The sequence below is a fragment of the Manis javanica genome, chromosome 1 (genome assembly GCF_040802235.1).
Source record: "Manis javanica isolate MJ-LG chromosome 1, MJ_LKY, whole genome shotgun sequence".
NCBI classification, from domain to species: Eukaryota; Metazoa; Chordata; class Mammalia; order Pholidota; family Manidae; genus Manis; species Manis javanica.
Window position 1 is genome coordinate 156,780,074 of NC_133156.1, and position 26,282 is coordinate 156,806,355.

The following is a 26,282-nucleotide window of genomic DNA, read 5'->3' on the forward strand; positions in this document are numbered from 1 at the left end:
TGTCTGAGGACCAGGCAGGGGGATTGAGTGTGTTGTCTCAGAGGTTGCCTGAATAGACACATGGCCTCAAACGTCGACAGCCTCTCCCCTACCAAATCCCAGCACTTGGCCATGACTTAGATGAAGGTCATGCCCCAAGACTGTTTCTGCCATCCTCGACAAATGAGTCTTCAAAATTTAAATATTATGTTTTATGCATTTATATAATTTAAATATATTTATATAATTTAAATATGTATATAATTCAAATATGTTTAAATATATAACATTATAATATATATCATAAAATATAATATGTGTGATAAAATATTATAACATTATATCATATATTATGAAATGTTATATTATAAAAATGGTGTATTTTTAATTCCAGTTGTGAACTGAGATTGCCACCAGTGATGGTAGCATAGGTACACACATGGATGCACGCTGAAAGGCAAACGCAGTAAGTCACGCTGGGGTGGCCTCTGGGTGTGCTTGCTCTCTGCTCCTGCCTGGGGGCCCTGTGCAGCACAGAAGCACAGGGCTAGGGGGTGCTGCTGGGGTTCCTGTTTCTGGGATCTTGGATCTGACCTCTGTGGCCAAACCCCTGCTCTCTGCTGAAATCTGTGAAGTGCTTCTCATCCCCACACTGTTTCCACTGCGCAGGTGGATTTGAAGTGGAGTTTTGGGCAGGGTGGGCAGACAGGAATGTCTCTGCATGCATGGAGATGTTGCTGAGCACTGCTGGGATGCAGGGGGAGACTGAGCAAACCATTTTTATTTTGGCAATGATTATAATGAAGTTAAACCATTCCCTGCCTTCTGTTAAGCCCATCCAATCTTCTTGCTTTGGATTCAATCAAATTCAGTCCATCTGAGCAGCAGCGTTGTGGTTACTTGGTTCTCTCAGAGTTGGCTTTCTGCCTTGAGTGCCTTTCTAGCCCCAAATGACCATGTGACCTTGGGCAAGTCACTTCATGTGTCTTATCATTGTCTGTAAAATGGGTCAAATGATAGGACCACCCCCACTGGGGTATGTGAGGGGCAGAGCCCAGGAAAAGGTCCTGGGCATGGCACACAGCATGCATGAGTGTCAGCTTGCCAGTGCCACTGGGTGTGACGGGTCCCCTCACCCACCCATTGTTCCCTAAGAGATGCAGGCACTCAGCGTCATTATGAAGGAGCTTCATCGCCAGACACAAATCTAATGCTATTCTTCCCACGAGAGCATCAAGCCACAGTCCAGTTTCATGCTTTTCTAGGTGGCTATTGAACAGCCTTACCTTTTGCATTTTGTTTGAGAGGAGAGCCTTTGCTTCAATTCACTGCCCTTGTACTTCCTTGAGAGGTGGCTTCTCATCCCTGACTCCCACTGAAGGAACCTGCTGCTCCACTCTACTAGGGGCTTCTAAAAATTGTGGGGTGTGTCTCAGGGCTGATGTCCCCATCAGAAGTCAAGTATAATTGAATATATCTTTTAAAGTGAGATTGCTAATGGCATCATTTCTAGTCCCACCGTACAGCCTTTGGTCACTTCCCGTTTACCTATGGATGATGAGCATGGCCATAGTCCTTCTTGATGTCGTATGGGCAGTGGCCCCCCTCCCCCCACAACCAGGAGACGTTCTCCATCACAGCTCACAGCTGGCTTCACTCAGGTGCTCCGAAGACATGTATTCTGAGGAGCTCCTTCTCTTCATTCATTAAGCTGAAAGAAATCACATTTCCAGGGGACAGAGATAAATGCTGTGTACTTCTCTGATTAAACTGCCTGCTGTTTTAAATCTATTTTCAGAGACTTTTTTCCTTCAATAGACATTCAATGACACAACACAGTTATATCTGTATTGGCAGTTTCTTCTGCCCTGTTTATGTAGCGTGTGTGTGTGTGTGCACAAAAGTGAACATGTGCCAATCCAGTGGTCCCGTGTTATGATTGATACATATTCAACAATTAGGAAACTGCGCTTAAAAAAAAGCAGGGTTGGATATACATCTCATTGACCAGTAAAAAAAAATTGCATAGTTGGGTAAAACTATGTTTAATATTTTATGTGTTTAAAATACTTTATGTATTTAAAACCACTAAATACATAAAGTACATTAAAATGAAAAAGTGCAGGGAAACAGTTGTCTCACCAAAGGTTTTCCATCTGAATGATGGACTTGCCATGGTCCCAGGGCAACTCTGCAGGTCTCTCCTGCAGGCTACTTTCCTAACATCTCTGTGTTTCTGCAAGGTGTGGGGAACAGGACTAAAAATGTCTCAGCCCTGGCCCACGGCTGTCCTTACAGCCTTCCTTAATCGTTGAAATCTCTGCTGCCACTTTGCCAAAAGAATAACACCTTCCCCAGAATTACAGCAAAATCAATGGCAAAGATAATTGCAATCCAGATCACTTAATGTTTTTCTTAAGTGACTGCTTAGTTTCTGAAAAGTGAGGTTTAACTCAAAGGATGGCTTTAGTTGAGGGTCATGAATTGGTAAGAGAAAGAAAGTCAAGGCAGATAATTTTCCAAGTGACCGTGAGGTAGCATGGGGACCTGGGACAAGCATAGTGATTACCTTTTCCTGCCTATGATGAAAAATGTTGAGATATAAACAGCATAGTAAGAACAGGAGAGACTCCATCTTAAGGCTAGTATCCCATTTTAAAAAGAACAGAGTTGAGAAGATTCCTAACATATTCTCTGGTAATCAGACAATAACCTAATAGCCTATCTTAAGGCAGGGAAGGAAGTCTTAACTGATGTCCCAACTGCTTGAGGGTAACCACTATCTTGGAGAAAAACAGATATAAGTCCCTTGTGTTGGGTTTATTTAGCAGAATTAGCTGGAAGACTGATAACAGAGGAGTGGAGAAATAGTGTCTCTCACCAGAGATAAGTACCTTGAGGCCACAAGTCAAGCCTATGCCCAACAAACCGCCCTCTGCCCTTTGCCCCATCCTTGAAAGTCTTAAAAGACAGAATTCCCAAACTTTCAAGGCCCCTCCTCTCTAAGGACGCCCTCACTTTCCTTTCTTTAAGTGCGTACTTCCAAATAAAGCTTTCTCACTGCTCAGATTATTGTGGTTTGTCTCTTTGCTCTTTCATTTTATTTCCAAGTCTTCACGTTGCCTTCACTTTACTCCTAATAAGTAGGAAGGGGCTGCTAAGAGCTCAGATTTGGGCCTGCATGTTTCTGTTGCCTGGGTGACCTGGACTGAATTGTCACTGTGTGATCTGCTCTTAGTAGCCTGCCTGAAGATCTCCTTTCTTTGGGAAGCTCTCAGAACATAGTCTCACTCCATCCTGTGCTCTGTGGCTCCCCCAAATCCTGGGGTGGTAGGGGCTCATCCCCATGCCATGCAGATCCAAGCAGACACAGGATGCCAGGTGACCCTGGCTTCAGGAGCTGGCAAGGGAATCTGCCCTAGGCCGAGAACTTTCCCTCTGCACTTATCTGTTCTCTGCTGCTTGCAAGGCTGCTGCCATTCCCTGCTGCTCTTGCTCTAATGAATTCCTTCCTTACCTACACTTGTCTGACCTGTTCAAGAATTCTTTCTCACCCAGAGTCAAGAACCCTCCCCCGTCCACGCTGAGGTTTCTCCTAGTGCTTCACCTTGTGCGCAGGGAGAGAGCTCCCCAGACGCGGCTGCCCGACAACTGGAAGATGGTGTTTACATTCAGGATTTCATTTCCTTTCAAGTTTTGCTCTGGGGCTTCAGGAACTTTACTAGATGAGAAGAATGACTGGGGCATTTCCACGGCCCAGCTCACTGCTCTCTTGTCTCCTTAAAGGGCTGGAAATGCTTTGAAGGAGGTTCGCCTCTTTCCTTTCCTCCCAGGGGCCCAGAAAGAGTGAGAAGGAGGAGAGGAAGTGGGGAAGGAGGTCCTGACTGCGGGGTGGTGGCCGGCTTCTTCCTTTGAGTGATTCTCCACCTGTCTGATGATTGGGGTCTCCTATCACAGGTACTTTGGGGATAATATTAGCCATCTTTTTAATACTTATAACAGTTTATAACACGTCAAGTGAACTCTGCTTCCCTGGGTTCTCATGTCAATTTGCTGAGGTGAAGGGGACTGATATTTTTATCTTTACTTTGTAGAGGAAGAAACTGAGGCTCTGATGGATTGGAATTTGTCCAAGATGACCCAACCAGCAGTGGGGTCCAGGGCAGGTGTGCGCTCCGGCCTTCAGGTCTTCGGGGAAGACAAAGGGGCTTGAGCACCAGGCACTTACCTTGAGGAGCTCCAGGTGATGGGCGGGCCTGGCAAGTCCCGTTCAGCCATCCAGACCCACATGGCTTCCCCATGGTGCCAAGCCAGCCACTGGGCTCTGTGACTCAGAACAATGGTTCTGGCTTTCACTGGAATCTGTGGCTTCCAAAATACCCAGACAAAGGCCTCTGAAAGGCATCTGGTCAAGCTTTGCATGGGAAGAAAACTTATCCTCTGATTCCCCAAGCCCTGAAGTCAGGGATTTGATTATGCTTATCATGATCTCAGCTTCCACTGCTCCAAATGTGATTAGTTTTGTAATTAGTTAATGTCATTACCTGTCATCAAATCCAGACAATGTTGGTCTCTAAAACCTCCCATGGCAGAGAAACCCACAACCTGACATCTTTCCACTGTTTAACACAGGGTTTCTTTAATAATCCTGGCAACTGTCCCCTGATTTCTAGACCACAGGTCTGAAAGTTAGGAGAAAGATGTATTTTTTGAATGCAATTTAAAATTCTTCGGTCTGCTTTCCAAAACTTTTCTTCACTCCAAGCAAAGCATAAATATAATCTTTTCAGCAAATCTTATACCCCACTATATTTTCCTTCTTATATATGTTGGCTATATTTTGCTTTGGGCAGAATGGCCAAAATAAGAACCAGTTTACTGTAAGGAAACACCCTGTTAAGGACTGTTTTTACTTTCTGTAAAATGCTGTTTGTCTTACTATGTACTTGCTGTTAAATATTGGGCAAATGGTTTTCTTCTTTGCTCCTATTCTGCCATCCAACAAATATTCTTTGAGTGCCCATCATATGCATGTACTCGAGACACATCAGGGCACAGACGAGCTACAATCCCTGCCTCCTGGGAGCTCATGCTCTAGTGGGGAAGGTGGCATTGGAAATGAAGGTTTAAAAGTCAAGTAGATGGTATGTCGCTGGACATTTTCCATGTGCCCCCAGGCCCCTCTACCCATTGCTCCAACCTGGTATGTCGAGGGCCCTGGGGAGGTAGGTCATTAAAGGCTCCATCAATGGCTGCTTTGGCCTTCAGGGTCAGGAGCCAAACACTGAGGATCAGGACAGTGAGGTCAGCGTAATGATGCCCCAGTCCTCCCTGACTCCTGAGGGTGACACAGTTGCTTTTCCATCCTGGGGTCCCATGCCTCCTCAGTGCCCCTTCAAGCCTAGGGGTGACAAACACTCACCACTCTCGGTTTTCTTAAACCTGATGACGCCTCTTACACAGACCTTTCCCTGGCCTCTCCCTGTCACCCATCTGAATGAGCCGTCTATTCTCCATGAGACCCTGGCTGGAGCCATAGGTTAGAAACCAGTGCCACAGGGAAGATGCCATTTTTTCATGCCCCTACTCATTAGCAGTACTGCTTGCTGTCATGTGCACATTTTTGGACTAAATGTTTCAGGCTTTAGGCTCTGCTGGGGTTCAGTTACTGACTCGTGACCATCATACACTGTCTCACGCCCTCTGAAGTCAGCCGTCACGTTCCTCAGGGCTCGGCCTGCCTCAGCACCTTGTGTGGGTGAGGGGACGAGACCTGCCTGTCCCCACTCCCCAGCAGCCTGCAGGCAGCTAGCCCTGCCCCTGCCCAGGGCCCCTGAGGCCCTCCCTGCCCAGCCCCGCCCCGCCTCCCATCTGTCAGCACTCCCCTGCTGCATGCTCCTGGGGCCACTTGGACGTTCCCAGCCCACCACACTTTGTGCTCCTCCACAATAAAGACCCAGTTCAAGAGACCTCTCAGAGGCCTTCATGAGTTGATCATTTGAGGAAAAAAATTTATCTTTTTTTTAAGGGTTGTAATTTTAATTTTTTCCTCTTCCTAATTATGAAAACAAGCAGGGTGACCACAGAGGAGTTAAAAAATTCCTCTTGCTCTCCTCTACAAGCCCCATGAGCATTTCAGGGAGGCACTCGGGGAAGCTTTGGGGAAGTATATTTATACATCGCCAGGCCACCTCTGTTGACCAGTGCCTTTTTGTTTTCTAAAGAACTTTTATAGATTCTTGGACTTTTTTGCCTGCCCATTTCACAGTGGTCTGTCCACTCAAGCCAAACCAAGTATTTTCCTTGTCTGCATTTAAACTTATTGCTTAGGTTTGGGGAGTGAATCTGGGCTCTGTGCTCTGAAGTACATGGCATCTCCTCTGCTTGAAAACAGAGTTCAAGAATTCAGATGCCCTGGCGTGTGCCCCACATTCATGGGTGCTTTATGTACCTATCGCTCTCCTTCTGGAAGCCCCTGATGGTTGCCGTTCAGTCAAGGAGTTCTGCTCCTCTGTTCACCTTTTTCGGTTTACCCCATGACATCCCCCCTAGAGAATTCAGGGCGTGTTAAGGACACAGTAGCACTTCCCATGCAAAAAGCCCTTAGAATATGAAGTCTCCCATTTCTCTTGATGATAAAAGTGATACAGAAAGAAAAAAACCCATAACAGCTTTTTTACCTGATGGTACTTATTAGCTTGCTTCCCTCAGAAATAGTACTGAGAGATCTTATGTGCATTTGAGTTATCTTCTGGGGGCATTTGTGGATAAAAGCCACTGAGTGGATGCATTCATGTTTATATTTTTTCCATCTTTAATGATTGAAATAAGGGTAATATTTTTTATTTGATAATGCACTCAAGAATCATTTCAATATAAGCTTAAGTTTAAAACTCTTAGCTTCCAGTAGTCTATTTAGAAAAACAACAACATACTAGCCTGGCTAAAAACTATCCTCAGGAAGCCAGCCTGGAAGAACGGAGGGCAAAGCATGAATGAGCTATTCAGCTTTCCTTGGGAAATGGCACGATTTTCGGAGGAATTCAAGGCCAAGCATTCCTCAGATTTTTGTCAGGCACACATGCCAGTCCACAGAGTGCTGGAACCCCAAACACAGAGTCTGGATTGATTTCAATTTCGGTAATTCAGGTGTTTGTGGCATGGAATAAATACTGCTCAGAAGTAGGCATAGTGAGTTACCAGAAGTTGCCCTGCGCAATGTAATTGAAGGCAACATTTGCAGCACCTATTGCATGTGGATAGTAAACTGTTCAGGATATTTTACTATTTAAAAGAGAAATCCTGGATGAACTGACATTTGGGGCTAATTTGCTGAACTAATTTATTTTGCTAGGGTCATGTAGACTTAGCCTCAATCTGCTGTATCTTTATTTTGATGACTCTGTGGAGTGTTTGTTGAGTGGATATTATGTAGTCCTGTGCTGTTAGATGTTAGGACCTATGGGAACCCAGCACGGTACCTAGTACTTTCAGGGGGCTTGCAGTTTAGCCCATGAGACTGGACAAACACTCATGAAACAGAGGATAGCACAAGGCATCACATAAAAGTGTGAACGAGTAAGGGACAGGAGTTGAGAGACAGTGAGACCAAGGCTCTTGGACTATTTCAGAGAAGGCTTTAGGCAACAGTATGTAGTTGGGAGGAATGCGAACAGGTCAAGGAAAAGAGATGGTCTTAGCAAAAGAAGATTTAGCAAAAGAAAATCCACTGGTTGAAAAAAATAAATGGAATATCTATGTGCCAGGCATTTCTTAAAAAACTAAGATCTTTACATGCCTGAGCTAATTTTATTCTAATGACTGTATGACAAGGTATTTTAGCTCCCATGTCAGTGGTGAGCAAAATGAATCACAAGGATGTGAGATAATTTGCTCGGGACCACATGGAAGGAAGCTGCTGAACTGGGATTGTCCTGGAGACACTGAAGAGGTCTCCTATCTATCTCTGACTTCTGATTAGAGCAGTGACCACTCTGGGCAACTGCTGTTTGCATGTTCTTCTTGCATGGCGAGTGAAGAACTGAATGGGAAAATCAAGGTGCAGAAACAAAAGCACAACCACTGTCTCTGAGCTTCAGAGTCAAAGGGTAAGGGGAGGATCCAGCATGTCGGCATCTCAGTGTTCAGTGCAAGGGGGCTGCAGTGACGGCCACTTCTGGGGACATGTTGCCTCTCCAGCTCCCATGAGCCACTCAATGTGGTAGGGGATCCTGGGTGGGAGGTCTTCTTCCTCCAGTCAAGGACAGGGTCTGCATGAAGGCTCTGCTCCCTCGGGAGAGGTCCCAGAAAGTTTTCTACTCAGACAGGATGTGGGGAACATGCAGCGGATGGCTAGTTTTCCCTGAAGCCATCTTTCTTTTCTCTATGGATCTGAAACCATTCACCTAGAGACTCTGCTTTCCAACCTCCCTTTCAAGACAGAAGACTAAATTATTGCCTATGAAACGTGAGCTGAAGTGATAAGTGCAACTTCTGTTTCAAGTCTTAACTGGAAACTGCTCTTAGACTTCTTTCTCTTCCTTTCATTGGGCTGGAACCTGGATGTGCTAGCAGTCCCACTGAGCCAGGCAGATGCACAGTGCCCTGTAGGATGGAGGGAAAACAACAGGGAAAGAACGTGGATCTCTTCATCACTGTGTGAGACAGAGCAGCCTGCCAGCCTGGACCATCCAGCTCAAGAATGTTATGCATAAAAGAATGCCATTCAATCTTAGAAGCCACTGCTTTTCAGGGTCTCTTTGATAGAAGAGCTGAGGTTTTTACCCTGAATAATGTGAAACATTTCTGGGCTGGGAAGTTGAGCACTGATGTCGAGTCAATGCCTTATATCCCTTCATTCTTTCCTTCTTTCCTTCCTCCCACAGATACTTACTGAGCACCAACTCTGTACCAGCAATGTGCGAGTTGCTGGTGATAGTAAACAAAAGAGTCACATCCCCATCCTCCTGGGGCCACATTATATGGTGGAGAGAGACAAAAACAAATGGACAGACATAAAATCAAAACACTGGCAGACTGGAGTATGTGTTGTAAAGATCATAAGCTTGTGTCTGGGATGGAGATGGGAGGGTAGAGAAAGCTGCATTTGATAGCATGGTCAGGTAAGCCTCCATGGGGATGGAGGTGGTGCCTGGACTCAGCCGTGAAGGAGGACAAGCAGCCAGGCATGCAAGGAAAGGGGACACACCACTCCAAGCAGAGGGGCACATGTGCCAAGGCCCTGGGACAAGGAAGACCCTTTGAGCTCCAGTAACTGAAGGCAAGAGAGGAAGGAGGAGCGATAGGAAGCTGGCAACGTGGGTGGGGCCTGATCCTGGATTTCCTCTGAGCGCAGGGCGAGGCTGTTGCAGAGTTTCAACCAGGAGCATGGGCATGGTGGGGGAAAGGCAATACATTTGCTTAAAATTTAAGATCACTTTTACCATTTTATGGAGAAGGTTAAGACTTTGTACAGCTCTCACAGCCTGTCATGGTCCTGGAAGTAAAGGTTGGGGACAGTTGTTAACACACACACACGCACACACCAGAATTTCTCTAACCACATAATATTTGACTTCAGTTTAAAAAATTAGTACAGGCCAGTAGCTTTAGGAGTTAGGTTGAGAGAGGATTTCTTTAGCAATATGCAGTCCAATTCCAAACAGGTTGGGAAGTGCTAGTTTAGAGTTCAGTGGTGGGATTGTTTGGTCAACATTTGTAGTTTTGGGTTGTGGGGAAGGCTGTTGTGAAGAGGGCCTCCCCAGAGATGCTGAGCATGGCCGTTTTGGGAGGTTGTAGGAGTTGTTCGAAGGGCCCTGGCCTTTGGAATTTCTAGCTCTGGTTAAGAGTAGTGAAGAAAGAAATGAAAATACTTTAATTTATAAACACTTCCCAGACCATTAAAGCTACCTATTTTTCTCAAGCAAGTGAGGTCCATATTTAAGAACCACCATTTCCTTCACTTATTAATTTTCCTTTGTGAGATTTTGTCTCTTAAAGCACAATATCATGACTCCCTTTAATAACTACTAACAAGCAGGTTATTTCAGGAAGGGAATGACATGGTTCCCAGACTTGCAGATGTCAATGCAGTCATTACTGGGTCTCTTGCTAAGTTCTCAGTGCCCCCAGCTTTACTGAGATGTAACTGAAACATAACACTGTATCAGTTTAGGTGTGCAGCCTATGGCTTCAATACACATGCATATTGCAAATATTTAAGGTTCTTAACAACTGTACTCAGAAATAAGACATGATTTATTTCTCTCTTTTTTTTTGACAGAGACACAATATCAGGGTCTGAACCAGTCCCCATCAAGTAGATTGTGAGGCTCCCTTTTGTTGCGTTAGTTTTTTGCATATCCAAGAAATCTAACAAGAACAGAGCTTTTGCACATCAGAAAATGGTTACTGTGACCCAGTCTCGCCTTACAGACCTGCTGACGGGGAAAACCTCCCTTTCTCTTCCCGTCCCCTGCCCTCCTTTCTCTCTCTCTCCCCAAAGGGTTCTCTGGAATCGGGGTATGCTTGACTGCCCTTGAAGAATGGCTACTGTGGCAACAGCTGCTCCCCCAGCCGGGCTCTCCTGAGGGCAGCAGGAGGGGAGGGGGAAGCGGGGTCAGATGTGGCTGGACTTCCTTCGGCCAGGTTTCCTTGTGCCGCTTCCTCTGCTCCAAGAACAGCCCCGGGAAGAGGCCTGGGGCGGCCGCTCAGATGTGCTGGCTCGGAGCCCATGCTTGACTTTTCCCAGCCCGAGTCTCAGGCCAGCAACTCCACGGTCTCAAGTCTTCATTTCTGTCCTGTTGAAACTCGTGGGGAAGGTTAATGAGATTAACACGGCCAAACACCGCGGCTTCGGAGCAGGAAGGAACCTGATGCGTGCCCTCCGCGGCTGAAATGCCGGCCAGGCCGTGCCAGCTGGGGACATTTCGCAGAGTGCCCCTATGGTAAAACTTGATTGTTTTTACTAGGTGATCCGAAAGTAGGATATACTGAGGGTTGGTCAGACCAGTGGCTACTCACTAAGTGCCTGTCATGTCAGGGAATGAATGAATGATCCACTTTATTCATTTAGCTTGGCCCAAACTCGTGCACCTTTCCAAGTGTACAGTGATTAATAATTTCTAGGATAGATCTTTTTCATTCAGAAAAGAAGTTATATCTGTGATAAAGGAAATAAAGTGGAGAAATAGGGATGAAAACCAAACACTACATCAAGCAGGAAGATGAATTCTCTCTTCGGCTGGAGTTTTTTAAACAAAACATTCCTTAGGAAAGTGGGGAAGATGGGAATGTATGTGTGTGTGTGTTTATGAGTATTTTAAAAAATGAGATAAACATGGAAAGAGAAAAAGGAGGAAGAAATTTGGTAAATCCATAAAATAGCCACAATTTACAAAAGTTTTAAAGGCAATTTCTTTTCAAGGGGCAAATTCCTAATTTCCCACATAAAAGTATGGGAATTGAATGGTGAATCCTTCTCTGCCGACAAGACCCCTGAAAGGAGGTTTGAGAAAGAGTTACTGTTCCGTTTCCATTCATGTCTCCTGAAAGCCCGTGGGTGTGCAAGTGCCCGGAGCTCACGGGCCGGGGGTTCCAGGGCGGCCCGATGGCTTTTCAGAAATGATCTATTGTGGGGCTTTGTTTTGTCCGGGCCGCTCTCTTTCTGCTCTGCTCGGGCTGCATCGCCCTCTGCCACTGCCATTAATCCGCCCTGTCCGCCGCTTGCCCCTCGCAGGGAGCCCTGGGATGAAGCGGCTGAAAGGCTCCCCGTGCTGTCCGGAGGCACCCAGGAGGAGGGGGAGCCGCAGGGGCGGGCGGGGCGCCCCGCTCACCTGGGGTGTGTGGTGTGGGTGTTTAGGAAGAAAGGGACGGGCGGTAGGCAGGGCGCGAGCGCGCAGTGTGAATAGGCTTTATCCCCCATCTGCCGGGGCCTGAACGGGCTGGGAAAAACCCTTTGCTTCACGTCGGCTGGTGGCTGAGCTGCTCCGGGAGACACTGGGAACGCGGGCTTGTGTGGCTGCAAATGAGACCGCCCTCATTTCCCAGTTTTGATTTGATTTCCTCAATCTGTAGTTAAGTAAGTAAGCTCCCTGTAGTTCAAGGGTTGTCAGACTGGGATAAAACAGCAGAGGATACGATTCGTAAGAAAGAAAATGACATCTGAAATCTGTTGTTTGGTTAGTAGCTCAAATTTGCTTCTCATCCTTACATACTCTGGGAAATCTCACTATATTTAATTACATTCTGAGTAAGGAAGATGCTTCTTTTTTTACCACCTCTCTGACCAATGCATCACTTACTTTTAGGTGCAGGGGGATTGTGGAGAAGTCCCAGAGACCTGCGAAGTGCTGCTGCGTTACAAAGGAGTAACAAACATTCCCCCAGTACCAGTGGCTTAACGTTCACATCCGCTCTTCTCGCTGCGCATCCAGTGGGGGGCAGCAGGGAGCTCTGCTTATCAGGGTCGTTCAGGGTACTGGGCAGTGGCGGGTTGTTCTCTCTGCGTGCATTGTTGGGTGTGCGTCCAGGTCTCCACGGACAGAAGGCACCTCTTAGGGCTCTGACACAGGCCCTTCAATCTCTGGTTTGGGAGCTGCTGTCCCTGACAGCTAGGCCGATGGCTGTACCCGGCTGCTGGCGCCAGAAGGCCGCCTCTCTCGGGTGTGCAGGAGGAAGATGATCACCGGTCGTCTGCCAGGACGTACCCTGCACATGTTCTCAGGGTTGAGCCCAGAGCTACACAAAAACGAAAAACAGGACAGCAACACATTTTTAAAACTTTAACTGAATGATAAAAGTCAGGAATTAAATGTTCTGAGCATGTATGATTAGCTCCAGCCTCCACTGTCATTTGAGCTGTGTGACTTTAGACAGATTACCTAACCTACTGGGCCTCCATTTCATCTGTCGAATGTGAGTGGACTTCGGATCACTGGGAGGACTTACTGAAGCCCACAGGGCAGGACCTCAGCCCTGATTCAGCAGGCCTGGGTGGGCCCGAGGCTTTGCATCCTTGGGGGAGGCTCATGCTGCTAGTCCAAGGAATACATGTCGGGATGGGCTCTAGATGGACTCTTGAGTCCGATGCAGCCGGAAAACTCAATATTTCCGAGAGGGGATGAAGTAGAATTAGTTGATGAATTGACTAATAGCTACAGTAAAATTTTCGTGTTGGAATTTGACTGGAAAATGATTCACCAGAACGTCACTAACCCCTAACCTTTTTTGAGAGCTCATTTGCATTTTGGGTTGACACGTAGAGTTTGAAGACACATCTCAATTACAAGATGTGGTCCAGACAGCTGCCCTTGTGGGGACAGAGGCGGCCGCTAAACTCTGAGCAATTACTTAAAATTAGACTTGTCAAATTTGTTTAGGGTGACCAGGCAAATACATACATTGACCCAATGTCACTCTTCCAGGAGAGACGTTGTAATGATTTTGTATATCAGTCAACTATTCAAAGACTAATGCTGCCTTCATGCCTTAATCACCATTCTAGTCAGATGTCATCTTTAGAAGCCCTTGGGGATTTGCATCCCTTAATTATTCTTCAATACCCAAACCAAGCTTTCTTTAATTGGTGTAAATTGAACAGTGTTTCAGAGCAAACAAGGAGAGGGCACACTGATCAATGATTCTGTGCGTGTCTATTGGAAAGCCATTGCCATTAGATCAAGTAACAAATCTTTAACTATTTGCTTCAGCGGAAACACCAGCTTGTGGAGCTGACAAATACTCTTTCTACTTAACTCATCATGATCGGGAAACACAGAGTAAGTTGTGATTCCAAAATTTCATCTTTTAGGGAAAGGGTGAAACAAATCCAGCATAAGAATGCTCTCTGTTCCAATGTCAGAAACTGCATGGAGGAGCCTTTTATGAGAATTCAACTAAAACAAAGTGTTTCTATTCTCCTGTGATTTGGTGTTTCTCTCTCTTTTGATTTCTAAATTGGAAACAATATAAAATTTTTGTTAAATTGTGAAGCCATTCTTCTCCATGATTTTTGTTTGTTTGTTTGTTCCTGATAGCATGTGATCCATCTCATCATATATCTGAGCTGTGGCTGGGTAACATGAAACAGGTGTTTCCTGCTACTTTTAATGTGATTAGAAAAACTCAAGGCACTATACTTAGGAAGCCCAGGGAAAATCTTTCTCATAAATGTGTCATGCTCACTTTTCACTCTTGTCTCTTTCTATCAACTCTCTCAAATTGATTACTTATTACTGGGGTGGGAAGAAAAGGCAGCAAAGGCCCCATCACCCACCTCTGGCCTAGATCTGCCAGTCTCCTGCTCCCACTGCTCAGAAAACTGCACTCTGCTCCTATGAGGGGGTAGTGGCTGTGTGTGTTCATTTCTAATCTATCTGACTTTTGACAAAATGTGCTAGTTCTTGGGGAAAATCTTTCAAGTTGATTTAAGTATGAGTTTTAGAGTCGTGCAGTGCAAGACACTTAAATTGAGCAGCGAGGGTGAGTAAGAGCTGTCAGCATTCTTGACAATCTTGGTCCAGTAGCTTAGATTTAAGGGGGAGCTTTTGGTGGGTAAGCTGGTTTGGGTAGCATGTCTCCACACAGCATGCAGTAATTTATACACACCCTAGCAGAGAGTGTATTGCTTTGTTTTCAACGATCTAGTCAAAGGTTTTGAGGACCTTGGTTAAAGCTCATGAGGGTGTCCTAGACTCCTGGAGTTCACTTACGGCTCAGCCAGAAGCATGCAATGGAGTGACACCATGTTGCTGGAGGTCTCATGGACCAGAATGTCACCCTTAAAGCATGTTCATGCTGGGAAGTCAAAGGAGATCAGTAGTTCTTTACCTGGATCAACTTTGGGAGTCTAGAAGAGCAGACTTGACCCAGGCTGCAGAAATGATCTGACCTCCCGTAGTTTTGAGGCACCCTTCAGAATCTGCAGTGGTGTGGCCCCCATCTTTTCTGTTCCGTTTCTGTCACTCTTTTCATTACAGACACTTGTACCTGGCTTTATTCAGACCTGCGCTGGGCACACTGAACTTGAAAATAAAGCCCTTGGTTCTGATCCTGGCTTTTTCTCTTGGAAATCACGTTACCTCTCTGGGTTTCAGTTTTGCCATTTGTAAAATGTGGGAGTCGGAATGAACTCTAAAGTCCCACTGAGGTAGAATAGCTGCAGAGTTATTTCCCCTAATACCAATTCTCATGAACGTCAAAGGAAAGGAACTCAGGTTGCATTTCTTTGGAGTCTAGGGTCTCACTCTTGTTTATGGAAATGGGCATCTAATCAGTGCTCCCCAAACTTGAATGCACATTTAAACTGCCTGGGATCATGTTACAGTGATGATTCAGGTTCAGAAGGCCTGGGGTTACTGAATTCTGGGGGTGCTGAGATTCTGCGTTTTGGAGAGCTCTCAGGTGCCATAGCAAGACTTTGAACAAGAAGGCCTTAGACGGTGAGCTGAGTGAGGCTGCGGGTGGATCTGTTTTGCTCAGCACTGGATTCCTAGCCCGCCTGGCTCAGGTGCACAGTTACTCTCTGGTGGAATGAATGAATGCTGGAGGGTATTCAGAGAGAAGGATAAGCCTTTGGTCAGATCTCATCCTTACAGCCTCCCATTTCACTTCTGCCAGGACGGGAAGGCTCTGGCTGCAGAATGGGTCCCTTGCCTCCTCAGGATTTACGCGGCCGCGGGAGCAGGAGGAAGTCAGAGACACTCAGGAAGGTGCTGGTGGGGAAGCACAGGAGCCTCTGCCCTCTAAGCCCTGGCCCTTGACTCTCGCCCTCTTGCCCATATACCCTTACATGCTTGCTTTCTCCCGCATTTGTTTCTGGTTCAAGTTGTCCTGGTTTCAACTCTTACAAGTTATTTAGAGGGAGTGGAGGGTTCCACACCATCAGGTGGCCCCAAACATCACCGTCCTATGGAGGGACAGCTGGTATGGGAGACAAAATACATGGTATGTGTCTGGCTGGGCCACTGATAGGGCAGTGAGTGACAGTCTGAGCTCTAAAGTAGGAAAAGCTTTTCCAACCTTACTGTTTGCAGCATGTACTCTTTGCAAAGGTCCAGAGGAAGTGAAGCATATAGAACAAATGGGAGCTTGCATTTGTCCTTTGCTGTGCCAGGGCAGCCCCCTCTGAGGCTGGGCGTCATGCCTCACGCTTCTGTTGCTGCCCCAGGCCCTCTGAGGGGTGAATGTAGGGGAGGAAGTTTTCTTTCTCTTCCTCTCCTCTCCGGTCTCCTGCTTTTCTCTTTCTTTGTCAAACACACACACACACACACGAGAAATGTTTGCTTTCTGCATTTAATCTATCTTTAGTGCAGAGTTTCCCAAACGTTACTGATAAGAATAAATTTGGGCCCTTGTAACGGTCCCTGAGTCAGTGGGTCTGGGTTGGGCACTGGGAACCAAACCTCCTGCCCTGTCTTTTGCTCTGTCTTTTAAAAGAGCTCCAGCTGATTCTTATGTTCAGAATGCTAAGGAAACAGTTTAGTGAAGGGTTCCTGGGTTGGCTGCCCTTTGGATCACCTGAGAAGTTTTCAAAAGCCCCCATGTCCTGGCTGCACCTCAGATCAGAAAGTCTGGGGGCAGAACCAGGTATTAGCAACATTTAATGTTTCCTGGGTGATTTTCATGTGCAGTTGGGATTAAGAACCCTGGCATGCTATTTGACTGATTCGTATAGCCCAGGAAGAAGCCAGGGGACCCATCATCTTGTCTGCAGGCCAGTGACTCCTAGAAATGGCCATACATTAGGGCCATTCAGTCACCTTTAAAAAATCTTGTTGCTCAGGTCACACAGGTCACACTTCATACCAATTAAGTCAGAATGTCTGGGGGTGGAAGCCTGGCATTAGGAGTTTTTAAAGATCACAGTGGTCCCAACAGATAAACAGATCCTGTCTGAGTGTAAGTGTCCATGCAGAACTACAGAGCCCATGCCTTCATCTTTGCTGCTACTGAAACCATGCCGCCTTTCACCTTTGTTTCTTCAGTCACCCCAAGGGTTGCTGGGGGAGACCCCCAGCTTCACAGAGACCTCCACAGTGAGCCACAGTTAGTGCTCCTGAGTACCAAGCATGAGGAGCTTCTGCAGAAGCCTCTAGCTCTCTTCTCCTCCCATACGCACCTGTTCACTTGGTGTTTTTATTTCAATTGTGAAATTCGCATAACCTAAAATTAAGCATTTTAAAGTGTACAATTCAGTGACATTTAGGACACTCACAAAGGTGGGCAACCACCACCCATCTGTAGTTCCAAAACTTTTTCATTACCCCAGAAGAGCATACCACACTTATCAATTATTTGCCTTCTTCCCTTCCTCAGGGACCCTGGAAACAACAAATCTAATTTGTGTCTGTATAGATACCTATTCTGGATTTCATATTAATGGGGTCACACAATATGTGACCTTATGTGTCTGACTTCTTTCACTTTGCATAATGTTTTCAAGGTTCATCTATGCTGTAGTGTGTTTCAGTACTCCATTCCTTTCCATGAGTGAATAATATTCTATTGCACCTCTGCTCATTTTCATGTACAACTTTTCTGTGGACCCAACCACACCCATTAGTTTACCTACTATCTATGGCTGTTTTTGTATTTCAGTGCCAGAGTTGAATAGTTGTGGTGGAGAGCAAATAGCCTGTAAAGACCAAAACATTCACTGTTTGGCCCTTTACAGAAAAAAAATGTGTCAATTCCATTTCTAAATAATATCTCTGGGAAACTTTATTATGATACTGTGTGTAGAAATTCTAAAGTTTCAACATAGTTTATTTTTTGTCACAACATAATTTTAAAGTTCACCTGGGTGAATAAATATGATAGAAAGGCTATGGAAATCTTAAAAAAGAAGAGACCCTAGGGAAGACATGCCTTGCAAGAGAGTAAATACATCACAGAGCTGACATGCAGACATAGGCAGGTCATGGAAAAGAGAAGGGAAGAAAAATAGGATGGCGGTTGTGTTTCAGGCTATTTAGGAAGAATACTGGACAACTCTCACTGAGACCAGCCGTATGGAAATCATGAAGCTGAATCTCTCCTCCACACCTTTAAAGTAAATTCCAGAGGGCTAAAACATTTAAATGTGTAAAAAGAAACTAAAAATATCAGAAGAAAATAGTGATGACTATCTTAATAATTTTATAGTAGATTCTTTTAAGCTCAATAGAAAAAGACATTACAAAGCAAAACATTAATCTGGCTAACATTTGAAATAATTGGCTAAAATGTAAAACTTTTGTATGGCAAAAATAAGGTTAAAAGATAGAAAAGAATTAACTGGGGAAAAGGTTTTCCTCATCACAGACAAGTACCTTACGTCTCTAATAGTAAAATATTTCTGGTAAATGAGCGAAAATCTGAACAGTACAAAATAAGTGATAAAATAGTAGCAATAATGCAATGAATGCAAAAAGCATGATACTATGGGTGCTCAGCTTCAGAAATAATTCATGTAAATGTAATGAAAATTTAAAGATGATGTCATTTCTGTTGTTTATTTCACTGACAAAGATGAAAGAAATTGAGAATCCCCAGGGACACTAGCAGTATAGAGAAAGGGCTGTCTAAGACATTAGTGGATTCAATATTTTTGGAGGGAAATCTGGTGGTACAGATCACATTTTTAAATATAAATACCTTTTGACCCAGCAACCCAACATCCTGGACAGTTACCATATTAACATAAAGATGTCCCTTGTGGATTCCATGAGTGAAAACTAACTCCATAAACAACAGAAACAGCCCAAAATGAAAGACGTTTCTTACTGCAGGGAAAAGGTAGAAACCATCTCAATTCTGATAGCAAGTTATTTTAAAAACCACTTTATTGAGGTATGATTTACATGTAAAATTTGCACATATTTAATATATACAACTTAGTGAGTTTGGGAAAAAGTATACAGCCATGAAACTGTCACCAACATCAAGGCCTAGACATATCCATCACCTCCCCAAATTTCCTCCCACCATCCTTTGTCATAATAACAATAATAATATATTATATATTATTATTATTATTTCTTTTTTGTAGTAAGAACACTTAACATGAAATCTACCAACTTTTTTTAGATTGAGCAAATTTTAAGTATACAATACGGAATTGTTAGCTGTAGGCAGTGTGCTGTGCAGCAGGTCTCTGGAACCTGTTTAGCCTGCTGAACTGGAGCATCATGTCCTTTGATCACTAGCTCTCCACCTACCCCTCCAATAGGATTTGATAAATTAAGTTGTGATATTCCTTGTGATAGATTTCCTAGAAGCCATTGCAAGTGAGGTAGAATTTTCAACATTGATTGAGATTCTAAGTACTCTCCCTGTTTTTTGTCAAGCTTCTAATCATGTTTGTCTTCCTAGTTTATTAAAAAACACTTTTCCTGGATCCATTAAGGTGAAAAATAATGTACCTAGCTGCCAACCTCATGAAAATGATGGCTACTGCATGTCTTTTAAATTTTTATTCATTTATTTTTGCTAGTTGGAGACATTACATTTAACATTATAGCTGTTAGAACTTGAAACATATAAATTCATGTTTTAGGAACATGGACTCAAGTTTGTGTGTGTGTGTGTGTGTGCATCTAAGTGTGCTTGTGAGTGTACGGCAGTGGAGAGCCTACCACCCAGCTCTGGGTGGTGCCATGCCCCAGCTACCCCAGCTACCTAGAGAAGTTGCTGATCCCTTTAAGGGAGATTCAGGGAATTAATAAACCAAGTAAGGACATAAGCTGTGTCCTTGACGATAAAACATTTCTACCTGTAGGGCTCTTTTATCTTCTGAATGTGGATGCCCAGGAAACCAAAGTTAAGTCTGATAAAATTTGTGTTTTGGCAACAAATTCCAAAATTCATAATTCAACCCATTGGAGGGTCTTGCTTTCCTTTTTTTTTTGAGAGGGCATCTCTCATATTTATTGATCAAAATGGTTGTTAACAACAATAAAATTCTGCATTGGGGACTCAATTAATCAACCCCAAGCCTATATCTCAACAGTCTCCAATCTTCTGAAGCATAACAAACAAGTTCTTACATGGTGAACAAAGTCTTACATAGTGAATAAGTTCTTACATGGTGAACAGTGCAAGGGCAGTCATATCACAGAAACTTTCGGTTTTGATCACGCATCATGAACTATAAACAATCAAGTCAGATATGATTATTTGTTTGATTTTTATACTTGTTTTATATGTGAATCCCACATTTCTCCTTTATTATTATTATTATTATTATTATTATTTTTTAATAAAATGCTGAAGTGGTAGGTAGATGCAAGATAAAGGTAGAAAACATAATTTAGTGCTGTAAGAGGGCAAATGTAGATGATCAGGTGTGTGCCTGTAGACTAAGCATTAATCCAAGCTAGACAAGGGCAACAAAACATCTACGGATGCAGAAGATTTCTCTCAAAACAGGGGGGAGTGAGGTTCTAAGCTTCCCCTCTGTTGGTCCCCAATTTCTCTCCTGATGGCCCCCCTGCAACTGTGCCTGTCTTAGGTTGTTCCTCCCTTGAGGAATCTTACCCGTCTCTGGCTAACCAGTCATCTTCCCGGGCCATACAGGGAAATGTAAAGTTGATAAGTGAGAGAGAAGCAATGTTCTTTGAAAAGGTTAGCTTTTTACTTCTTTGCAGATTTATGCCCTGTGGCTTCTATGCCCAGCATTTGTCTTGAGGTATCTTTACCACTTGGAAGAATTATGATACTCGGCAATTTTCGATGTGAGGCACTAATTCTACTAAAGGGTTGTAATTAAGAAGGTCTTGCTTTCCTTTTTTCCTTTCCTTCTGGGGCCTTGTCTACCTCTTCTGCTTTTTAATTAGTTTCACTTTGCAACTATGCCCCTGCCAGCCCGCTTCACTCTCCATTTTATTTCCCCCCTTCCATCCTGTCGGTCTGGTACAAATGGCAGTGGGTATCCCCAAATACATGGTGTTCTTGGTCCTACTCAAAGATAGAGGAGTTTATTAAGGAGTGGGTGGCCTAAGAGTGGTGATCACTAAGTTTTTTTGATTGTTCACCCTTATCACTAAAATATTTTTAGCATAACCCCCCAGTATACGCTTGTTTATTTATTTATTATTGGGTGCACCTGTTATTCTAATAATAGATTATATACATTATAAAATACACACAAAGGTAGAAATTCAAAAAATGATGACATTGAAAAATATAGAATTTATAATATTTTATCCCCATGTCCTGTGGGGGGTCCTTTCGTGACCAGCAGACCAGAGGTGGAAAAGGCTAACTTTAGGGGTCTCAAGGGCACTGGAAACTCTTTGCCCCTTGTGAAGGTGAGCCTTCCTTCCCCAGTGATGTGTAGGGTACCAGCTGCCCACAGGGCTTCTGTGAACCGCAGCATAGAGGTACTTCTGCAAATACTCTGAATGACTTTGTCTCTTGCAGTTTCTTTTGCACCCTTCCTCACTTGCAGGCCTCACTGCTGCTCTTTCAGCTGCACCTGTGCTGTTTCTGGCATACTCTCTGCTTCTTGGTTAGGTCCCGTACTCCGCAAGCAGCATCCTCCTCGGTGCAGGCAGTTGCAGGCCGTCCCTTCTGCCCTGCGGGAGGAGCCCCTGTTTGGAACTGCTCTACTGCCTCTGCCATCTTGGACTTGAGCTTCTCTGCCTACACCTGGGCAAGCACTGGCTGGCACTGCAGCGGGTGGATGGCCTTAAAGGACTGGTCCAAGGTCTCAAGGAGTTTACCAACCCTTAAAAGCAAGGATGCAGAGATACACAGCAGAGACTGCATCTGTGTGACGGAACGGAGCACAGATGGTGGGTGAGCCTCGAGGGTGCAAGTTCATGGGAGCAGACTCTTCCTGGCTCTCCTGCCCTTGGTGCCTAGAACCATGCCTGCCACACAGAGGGAAGACTTGATTGAATGAATGATATGCATTTTATCTTGTGGCCATACCAGTCAGCAGACCTCTTCTTGCTTCGACTTGGGGTCTGAAAAAGCACTTGAATTCATTCACATTGTTTCTCTTCCAAACTGGGAGAAGTGACGCAGGGAAGCTGTGGATTCAAGATCTCATAGTTCTCTATTCCCCTACCCCCATCTCATCCCACCAATGAGCCTTAACTTGCTCTGGGCTTCCTTTACATTGCATGACCCCCTTTCCATTGCATTCCTTTAAAAATTTCTTTTTAAAGGAATTTAAAATTAAAGTCTTTCTTATTGTAGTTAGAACCATAACATAAAAATTTATCATCTTAACCATTGTTATTCTTCAAGTTCACTAGACTGTATTTATGTTGCTATGAGATCTCTAGAACCTGCAAATCTGAAACTCTATACCAATTAAATGACAACTCCAGTTTTCCCCCTTTCCTGAGCCTCTAATAACCACCATTCTACTTTTTGTTTCTATGGATTTGAATTCTTTAGATACCTCATATAAATGGAATCATACAGAATCCATAAGGGTTGCAGTATTTTACAATCCCACCAACAATGTATAAAAGTCCAGTTTCTCCACATCCATACCAACATTTGTTTATTTTTTGGTAGTACCCATCCTAAGGTGCATGAGGTGATATTTCACAGTGGCTTTGATTCACATTTCTCTGAAAATTAGTGATGTTGAAGATCTTTTCATGTGCTTATTGGCCATGTGCATATCTTCTTTGGAGAAATGTCTATTCACATCCTTTGCCCATTTTTATTTGGGTTGTCTTTTTGTTGTTAGGTGTAAAAGTTCTTTGTGTATTCTGACTATTAACCCCTTATAAGATACATGATTTATAAATACTTTTCCCATTCTGTAAATTTTCTTTTTAGACTGTTCTTTGTTAGTCTATAGAAATACAACTGATTTTTGTGTGTTGATTTTGTATCCTGCAGCTTTGCTGTATTTGTTGATTAGTTCTAGCAGTTCTTTGAGTGTGTGTAGAGTTTTCTACATGTAAGATCATGTAATCTATGAGCAGAGATAATTTTACTTCTTCCTTTCTCATTTATATGCTTTTAATTTCTTTTTTGTGCCTGATTGCTCTGGCTAGCACTTCCAGTGCTATGCTGAATAGAAGTGGTAAGACAGGGTGTCCCTCTCTTGGTCCTGATCTTAGAGTAAACCCTTTCTGTGTTTAACCATTGACTGTGATGTTAGCTGTGGGCTGTTCATTTATGGCCTTCATTATGCTGAGGTAGTTTCCTTCTAAGTTTGTTGACTTTTTTTTTTAACCATGAAAGAATGTTGAATCTTTCAAATGCATTTATCTTATATTTTGTTAATGTGATGTATCTCTGTGTTTCCTTGTATGGGTCTTAGAGCCTGTTAAATATTTCTTCCCAACCTTCAGCTCTGTGACAGTACCATCAGTCTTCAGTAAAACTGTTCGTAGGGATTTTGTTGGTATGTTATATGTTGTGATATATTAATTTTTAAATTACATTTGATTCTTCCAGCACTCATCATTCTGATCTTTGTTTAAGAGAACTTGACTCTGATCTTTTATGATGACCCAGCTATTTACAAAACTTTTTTCTTTGAACTATACCTTATTTTTAATCTCTTCTCAAATCCTTATTTAATCTCCTATGTATCCCTCAGGAAATTCATTCTGAAGTCTTTTCTTCTTTTTCTGTGAAACTGCTCAATATAGTGACTCTCCAGTGGGACAATATTAAAATAATAGTAACTGGAAGTTGACATTCCCATGAATGCCAGTACAACCTTCTCATCTTTGGTATTTTCTGAGTTTGTGCAACTTAGATGCAGGTTTTTAGTACAACTCTGGTTGCTGGTGCAAAAAAAAAAAAATCAAACAATAAAACAAACAGAATGATACTGGACCCCATTTGGTAGGATAGGAGTTTATTTTTAAAGTCAAACATTACTTTTAAACTTAAGGCCATTTTGTCAATGCTTTATTTATACATATAATCAATTCCATTAAGCAAGAAATGCCTAAAGAATAAGATCATAAATGAAGGAAAACCAACAGGGGACAAAATAAAAGAACATAAAGCATGAAAAATGTCCTTTCTAATATTAGTGATGCCCAAGCTCTGTTTTCGGAGAGGCTATGAGTAGGCAGATAGATGGGTAAAACTCAGGGGTGGGTAGCATGAAGCTGGTAATGAAATGTTGTCTTACCACAGTCTTTTCTAAATACTGCCATAATAACACTTAACTATGATCAGTCCTGTATCACAGTAATGTTAATGAAAATGACATGTCTAGAAAGAAAATTTTACATGGAGCCTTCTATTGGAGGTCCATGAAAGCTAGCTGAAAAAAATAAATCAAAACTTCAGTTTGGACATTTTCTAATTAGGTAAATGGCAACTGGATCTTATTTGACTTTTTTATTTTGAGGTATAATTTTTTTTGTTTTTTAGAATCAAAAGCCTTTCCCCCTCATTAATATCAAATAATAAATAAATGAGGGCGTAAAGCTATTATTTTATTGCTAAAACAGTTTAGTCTTTATACCAGTAGTGAAAAGTTCCAGTTTTAATAATACAAAGTTATAAGGCCTACATAGAATTTATTATGAGAAACATATACAAAAATTCAGTATCTTACTAATTGATTTCTATTTAATTTATGTTTTAATTTTATTTTTAGTAAAAGTTGATCATTAATAGATAAATATGGTACCATGAAGGCTTGGTCAGTCATCACCTATACCACTGGAAACTCCTATCCCTTGAAGACTGGGTTAGAAAAATAAAATATGCAGGCAAGGCAGCCCAAAACTCTTTTCTTTTCTAAATTGCTAAGCAAATAAGAATTCTCTGCATCCTCTGAGGTATAATGTTTAATCCATTCTAATCTGTGTGGTCTCAGGTTTTCCGTCCCCAGACTCTGGTGATGGCCTTCTGAGACCTCTTCGGAGATGCCAGCATGACAGTCTTAGTCAAGAGTTTACTGTACTCCTTATTTTTTGCAGCAAAGCTATAAGAGTATCAAATTTGCCTTCAAAATCTTGGCTTTGTGGTTAAAAAAAAAACCCAAATAAGAATTCTTCTGGAAAAGCTCTTTCAAGAGTCTTTGCTTGGCGAGTCTGACTGCCAGGGGCTGGTTGTGGCAGGATCATGTCTAGTAAAGGTGTGAGGTTCTGTCTTATTTGACATTAGGTCCAAGCTTCTTTCTGGCAGCAGATTATGTGTGGTACAGCCAGTGTGATCACCTCCAGGGAATTGATATAGCTTGAGAGTGGTAGAAGGACAAACTAGGCGTGATCCAAAGGAGAAGAACAAGTGTCAGAATCTGAAGACTTATAACAAATAATATGAGTTTAAAAAGTGCACAAAAACAAAGAACACAAAGAACACAAGTATAGGGAACCCCATCATTGCTGAAAACCATGGGTTATGTTGCCTGGAAAGAGCAGTGGGCATGTGTGGGCCCACACAAAGAATCCCCAAAACTCACGTCATGGTCCTGCCCAATATTTGTTCAATCACCATCATCTTTTCAGGATTTCTGTTGCTACAGGGAAGGAGTGTGGTTAGCGCCAGGCTGCTTCAGGAACTCTCAGTCCCTGTGTTCCTTGACCTTCACAGTTTGGAACAGAGTATAAACCTGGGAAGGATAAGGTGCAGTCAATCACTGGTTAATCAGTGCAGTTCAGGAACTGGGAAAGTGGCCTGGCAAGGGTGGCAGGGGGCATCCAGGCCTCTCCCCTGGTAGGTGTGACCTTCTCTCTCCTCTCTCATCACAGACAGCTGGGATTCCAGGATACAGATGCCGGGCCACTTCCCTGACATGTAGTGGTAAGTTTGGCATGAAGGGGAACATCTGGGGAGGCTTCCTGTACAGTTCCTGGAGGCTGAGAGAAATAATCAGGCTTAGCAAATTTGGTTGACTAGACAATGAAATATTTATTGAAATTCTTCCTCTTTTATTTTTTTCCCTGAAGTTCAAAAATCCTTGTCATCCCAGGCTGAAGTCTGTGTACAAGAGAGGAATTCACAATTAGATCTGAAGTGGCCTGCTACCTACCACTTGCTGATGACCCCAACCTGCAGCAGGCAAGTGATTGTATCTGCATACATGCTCCATTTAATTTTTTTTCTCCAATAAAATGGAAAAGCCCACAAAGCAAAAGAATGAAATCCAAACATGTAGGCTGTGTGATGTTCTTTCATTAGTTCTTGGCATATGAAATACTTTTCTCACATGTGTGAAAACAGGCAAATAACTTGGATATTGTTTTAACATAGACTTTATATGAATGATGTTTAGTCTTAAAGATAGTTCTTTTTTATTTATTTTGAGTGTCTACTAAAAGTAAATGGAGACTTGTGGGATTATTTAGATAAATCAGACCAAAATGATGATTTTCCTTTCA

At 43.3% G+C, this 26,282-nt stretch overlaps 1 long non-coding RNA gene across 9 annotated transcripts in view; it reads left to right on the forward strand.

The window, feature by feature from the left end:
• LOC108402752 (uncharacterized) overlaps nucleotides 1–26,011 on the forward strand; it is an 80,014-nt gene extending 54,003 nt beyond the window's left edge. For 7 of the 9 annotated variants that reach the window (XR_012132388.1, XR_012132386.1, XR_012132384.1 and 4 more), the window contains one exon: nucleotides 374–4,061. This is a non-coding gene — a long non-coding RNA (uncharacterized lncRNA). The other 2 variants (XR_012132382.1, XR_012132387.1) reach the window with 2 other exon arrangements.
• Nucleotides 26,012–26,282: the final 271 nt, after the last annotated feature.